Source organism: Gadus morhua, chromosome 10 (assembly GCF_902167405.1).
Source record: "Gadus morhua chromosome 10, gadMor3.0, whole genome shotgun sequence".
Classification (NCBI taxonomy): Eukaryota; Metazoa; Chordata; class Actinopteri; order Gadiformes; family Gadidae; genus Gadus; species Gadus morhua.
This window is the reverse complement of record NC_044057.1, coordinates 9,307,937-9,313,936: the sequence shown is the minus strand read 5'-3', so window position 1 is coordinate 9,313,936 and position 6,000 is coordinate 9,307,937. Positions and strand designations below refer to the sequence as shown.

Genomic DNA, 6,000 nt, shown 5'->3' with positions numbered 1-6,000 from the left:
TTTCCCACACAGGCCAATCATTTAGTTGTGAGTATGTATAAATGTATATAGTAAGTATATGTTATTTTATTTGGTGGTGGTTTTCTGTATGCCGCATGTTTTGTTTTCTCTTTGTGTGCTGTTTATTGCTTGGGTTTTTTGATTGTTCCAGGAAGTTTATTATAACCTTACATTTTAACCCCTTGCGCTGACCCTAACATCTGTCGACTAACATTATCTCTTGGTTACTTTTGGCTGTAACCCATTCATTCCTTTATCAGCATCACCATGGTTACCGCCTCACTGCATGTCGCATGTTTTGTTTTTATTACTTGGGTTTTTTACTTAGTTGTGTGCACAAATCATTCCATTACAGCTCCATTTGCCCCATAATTCATAAAAAGTAAGAATTGTAAGAATCCGAAAGGGACCTCTGTGTGCGCTTTTCTCTTGGATCACTATGCGTCTGCTCTATGTGATATCATTGCATGTATGTGTCCGTGAGTGAGTGAGAGAATGTGCTGTGTGAGTACTGACCCTCAGGTAAGACCACACTATTGCAAGATTATTTTATGTTGGTTTCTTTGTGCCTAACCCTTTTTTTCTTGATTTGTTTACTATATCAGGCCTTTCAACCTGTCCCTTTTTTCAGTAATCGATCCCTATTACTTGGGATGACCTAATAAACTGTTTTTATATGAATTCACATGTTCTGTGTATTTTATAACATTTTAAAGGCGGTTGAGCGATCGCAACACAACTAGCATGAGTTAATTCTTGAACTGAAAAATAATTGTATTCATGTTGTACGTGCCAATATGGTTTTTATTCTTCATCCAAACGAGGCCATTGAAAGCCATGATAGGTCTGGTCACCACTCTGAAATTGTTGCCTGATGGCTGAAACCAGACAGGAGGGTAGAGGCTTCCTTATATGCAGGCCAAGAACTCCATAAGCCCATCGTATAGCCTGCCTGTATGCAGTGTACTGGTATTGCCTAGGGAAATAGGTTGGAAAATAAAAAAATTGCATGCATGTTTATTGTCTATGCAACACATCTCTAGTCGCCTATAACTGTTTAAGTTGGTTCATAGGACTCTATAAAAAGAATGCTAAAGTAACAAACAATTAACATACTCGTGCGTGCTGGCTTGAAGGGGACCATGATCCTGCTTGAAATGTGTGTACGCTATCTTAAGCACAAACGGATTCAGGCAGCATGCATCAAATCCTGGATGCTGAGTGAGGCATGTCACATCTGCTGGTCTTGGGCTGAGCTTCTCGACCAGCGACCAAAACGCACTCACTTCCCTACAGCACAAGCTCTCCACCACAGATTCCATAGGACGGCACCGCCCACACAAACACCTGCCAAACACAGCGACACAGACACGCTTACTACTCTCCCTCTCTCTGTAAGCGGTACCCTGATGGTGTCAATGACAATCAATCACGAGGAGTAGAATCGAAAATAATCACCGCTGAATTCATGACCAGCCTACGTGATCGGCGGCTACCGGGTACGTTTGCAACAACACTTTCACCGGAGGAATATGTAAAAGCTTAGAAATAAAGACTAGGCAAAATATGTACCGGTAGTTACTGGAGCTATTAGGCAACCATCAAAACGTGGGATAACTAATCGTAGGGTTTATCCGGGGAGGGGGGATAGCTCAAGCGCTCGTTGCTGCATTGCTAAATGATAGCAACTCACCAGGACACCTCACCAACTCTCCACCCATTCTCCTCTGACCATGAATTTAATTGGCTTTGACGGCCATCAATCCTCGGCAATTCCTCATTCGCCCCCTCACGTCTAACAGGCTCGAAATTATACGGCTGTGGGCCATCATAAATGTAATTTGTGGTTCTTGCCACCTCTTCCTCATCCCAGTTAGACGCCATAGTTCTAGTACTAGGCTGAGGCTACCTTCCACCACGACTCCCTACCGTGACGTCACCACCGAACGACGTTAGAAAACACCCGTTACCACAAAAAACGACAAAAACTGGACTTTAACGCAATTTTGGAGACATTTCATGAATGCGGTACATATTTTGAGTGCTTTATGTACCCATTAATCGAAACTTCCGGTTAACCTGCACCATAGGCTTTAAGTAACGTGTACCAGCGCACACACACACACGCACGCACCCACACGCACGCACACACACGCACAGACACACACACACACACTTTCGGTGCTGTTTTAATAATGATAAATAATTAATTTAATTTGTATAGCACACTAACACTAACACTGCAAGGAGGTTTGAGTGTCCTTGATTTAAAATGAGCGGTGAGGAGGTCCTGGAGGTAGGTTGGACCGGAAGTGTTTATGGCCTTGTGGAGTTTTGCCTATTGTGTTTGTGTTAGTTGAAATAAACTCCATTATTCTCAAAATTCTGACCCTTTGCTTTTTTATTAACAGCAGTTACTTGTACTTTCACTTTCAGTACTTAAGTACATTTAATATCAGAAAAGTACTTTTGATACTTAAGTACAGTAAAGATCAGATACTTTAATACTTTTACTTAAGTACTATTCTAAAAGGTGACTTTTACTTTTACTTAAGTAATTTTCCAGTAAGGTATCTGTACTTTTACTTAAGTATGGCTTTTGAGTACTTTATACACCGTTCCCCACTTGTATTGGAGTGGACGGCGATATCTACTTCTGGGCCACATGATATGACGGACCCCCGTCCACAGCCAGCTTAAACAGCTGCAATACCAGGCTTGGCCTCTGAGCACTGGTGGATTGCGGAAGTATGCGCCTATCCTGGGGACATGCTACGGCCTCATGATGTAGGCATATAACTACTGAACAATATAAACAAATTATAAACACCAGCTTCTTTAGTTTTAAAATAGTAGGCTATATTAATATTTTGAATGAATATAAATGAAAAGTTATCCGTATTCACACGGCAAGCCAGCTGTACCCTACATATAAACAATCAGTGGCTTGAAAAAGATTGTATGAGATTGTCGTTTCTCAATTTTCATATATAGCCTATTATATTATTGGAGAGTATGGCTATTGATATAAGAATTACGAACGAGCGAGAATAGAACACACACACACACACACACACGATCAGATGGATCCGACCGGGAATTCCGTTGTGATGGGTTTCCTCCATCAGCGACTTATACAATAAACAAATTATATAAAACAAAACTCCTTTCATTCTAAAATAGCATGTAAATATGTTGAATAGGCCTTCATCTTTGTTATACTTTTAAAATGTTCCTATATAGCCTATTTTATAGCTTACACACTGATACATTAAAACAGGAATACGAAATACATCCTAGGATATTTAACGGTCCCAAGTCCACACAAGTCACCATCGATGCAGGCTCGATATTTCGGCCAATTTAAGAACGCATCAAGAGCACTTCCGGGTTTCTCTGCTGAAACCGTAAACCATGACATCACCCCACCCCTCGACCCACTTGCCAATGACTTAAGCCCGCGGAGTCTCACTTTATGCGCATGCTCGCCTCTTATTTATTTTCCTTCTGGATTTCTGTAGCAGAAGCAGCGCCCAATATGGGCCTGGCATGTGTACTACAGCGTTTCTACAGATCTACTCGGTTTCGCTTGACTCCGTCTTTTACTCCGAAACCGGATAGATCGAAACCGTAACAGTTTAAGTTTTAGATTACTTCAAGTTCCCATGTTGACGACATGAGGGTGCCCAATCAAATATTCCCCCGGGTGACCGGATATAAAGCAGATCAGACCCACTGTGAAGCATTTATTGCCAGGAGACCACATCTCCTTGAGCTAAACTGATTACACCCTCGTGGAGAAAATCACTTGCAATAGTCGAACACGATCCACACACACAAAGAGCCCAGCTTGAGGACCCTCGTCCCAGTGACTTGTGTATTGAAGCCATTGGTCACGTTAACTTGTTGTAAAGCCAATGGAATTAATGGCTCTATCCATGTCAGATCATTGCCTGCTTCGTCACCTTTAATTATTTGGTTTGCCCAATGACCAAAACACTACCAGTAGAGTGACAAAATTAAGACTCAAGTTAAAACATTTTTATTTCAACAGAGCATGAATTAATAGGAACCTGGAATATATTCCAGAGAAGTCCCAGGAGCAAGAGTCATTCCACACCTGCAATAAAACACAAGATCATCGTTAAGAAAGTGGAACTTCACAAACACAGGTCGCTACAGTCAACTTAACACTGGTACTAGTCAGGATGTTTCAGGGCTTAGTCAGGTCCTGGAAGATGAGTGCTACTGAATCTGTGCCAAAGCCCTGAGGTTTCTCTCCCAATGCTTGGATTCCACAGCCGAGCGAATGCTCATGCCATGAGAGTACTCACTGGGTTTGAACAACAGTTTAATGCTGAAGTGACATGCTGACCATCTTAACATTTACCTGATTCTGGTGGTCTTTGGGGCATTACGCCTGCAATCAAGGAATTAACCTTGCAGTCCGCTATACACAGTGACCCATCATGTCGTCTACCATGACCTCCTTGGTCAACAGGTTGAAGCAAAAGAACCAGCGCAGCAGATGACAGCCTGTTGGAAATAAGTTGGTTTTAGAACAAGGCCAAATGCATCACATGTTCCAAACTTAACAGTTACTAGTCTGGTTGTTTCAGGGCTTAGTCAGGTCATGGTAGATGGGTGCTACTGAATCTGTGCCAAAGCCCCGAGCTTTCTCTCCCAATGTTTGGATTCCACAGCCGAGCGAATGCTCATGCCATGAGAGTACTCACTGGGTTTGAACAACAGTTTAATGCTGAAGCGACATGCTGACCATCTTAACATTTACCTGATTCTGGTGGTCTTTGGGGCATTACGCCTGCAATCAAGTAATTAACTTTGCAGTCCGCTATACACAGTGACCCATCATGTCGTCTACCATGACCTCCTTGGTCAACTGGTTGAAGCAAAAGAACCAGCGCAGCAGATGACAGCCTGTTGGAAATAAGTTGGTTTTAGAACAAGGCCAAATGCACCACATGTTCCAAACTTAACAGTTACTAGTCTGGTTGTTTCAGGGCTTAGTCAGGTCATGGTAGATGGGTGCTACTGAATCTGTGCCAAAGCCCCGAGCTTTCTCTCCCAATGTTTGGATTCCACAGCCGAGCGAATACTCAGGCCATGGCAGTATACAAATTGGGTTTTCAAGGAGCAAGAGCTAACTACTGAAACAATTGGTGCTCATTTCCCACATGTACCTGCTTTGGTTGACGTCTTTGGGCCGTTGATTGGCATCTTAGCAGAGCAGATTGGCAGCCTGTTGGAGATAGAGTGGTGTTAGAGCGGTTGCTTCAGCGCTTAGTCAGGTCCTGGTAGATGAGTACTACTAAAGCCCTGAGGTTATTCTCCCAAGCTTGGATTCCACAGCCAAGCAAATACTCAAGCCATGAGAGTACTCACTGGGTTTGAACAACAGTTTAATGCTGAAGCGACATGCTGACCATCTTAACATTTACCTGATTCTGGTGGTCTTTGGGGCATTACGCCTGCAATCAAGTAATTAACTTTGCAGTCCGCTATACACAGTGACCCATCATGTCGTCTACCATGACCTCCTTGGTCAACTGGTTGAAGCAAAAGAACCAGCGCAGCAGATGACAGCCTGTTGGAAATAAGTTGGTTTTAGAACAAGGCCAAATGCACCACATGTTCCAAACTTAACAGTTACTAGTCTGGTTGTTTCAGGGCTTAGTCAGGTCATGGTAGATGGGTGCTACTGAATCTGTGCCAAAGCCCCGAGCTTTCTCTCCCAATGTTTGGATTCCACAGCCGAGCGAATACTCAGGCCATGGCAGTATACAAATTGGGTTTTCAAGGAGCAAGAGCTAACTACTGAAACAATTGGTGCTCATTTCCCACATGTACCTGCTTTGGTTGACGTCTTTGGGCCGTTGATTGGCATCTTAGCAGAGCAGATTGGCAGCCTGTTGGAGATAGAGTGGTGTTAGAGCGGTTGTTTCAGCGCTTAGTCAGGTCCTGGTAGATGAGTACTACTAA

General features: G+C 43.0%; 1 protein-coding gene and 1 long non-coding RNA gene across 12 annotated transcripts in view; both read right to left on the bottom strand.

Moving 5' to 3' along the window:
- Positions 1 to 786: 786 nt before the first annotated feature.
- Positions 787 to 2,164, bottom strand: LOC115551999 (uncharacterized). The gene is made up of 3 exons (XR_003978266.1): positions 1,694 to 2,164; positions 1,117 to 1,347; positions 787 to 976 (listed from the first exon to the last, which is right to left on the bottom strand). It is a non-coding gene; the product is annotated as an uncharacterized LOC115551999 (long non-coding RNA).
- A 1,855-nt stretch (positions 2,165 to 4,019) lies between these two features.
- ccdc142 (coiled-coil domain containing 142) overlaps positions 4,020 to 6,000 on the bottom strand; it is a 38,090-nt gene continuing 36,109 nt past the window's right edge. For 9 of the 11 annotated variants that reach the window (XM_030367638.1, XM_030367632.1, XM_030367635.1 and 6 more), the window contains 6 exons: positions 5,869 to 5,927; positions 5,460 to 5,605; positions 5,202 to 5,260; positions 4,793 to 4,938; positions 4,391 to 4,536; positions 4,020 to 4,120 (listed from right to left, as the gene is read on the bottom strand). The gene's annotated coding sequence lies outside the window, so the exon portion shown is untranslated. The remainder of the gene's footprint in view (positions 4,121 to 4,390; positions 4,537 to 4,792; positions 4,939 to 5,201; positions 5,261 to 5,459; positions 5,606 to 5,868; positions 5,928 to 6,000) is intronic. The other 2 variants (XM_030367636.1, XM_030367637.1) reach the window with 1 other exon arrangement.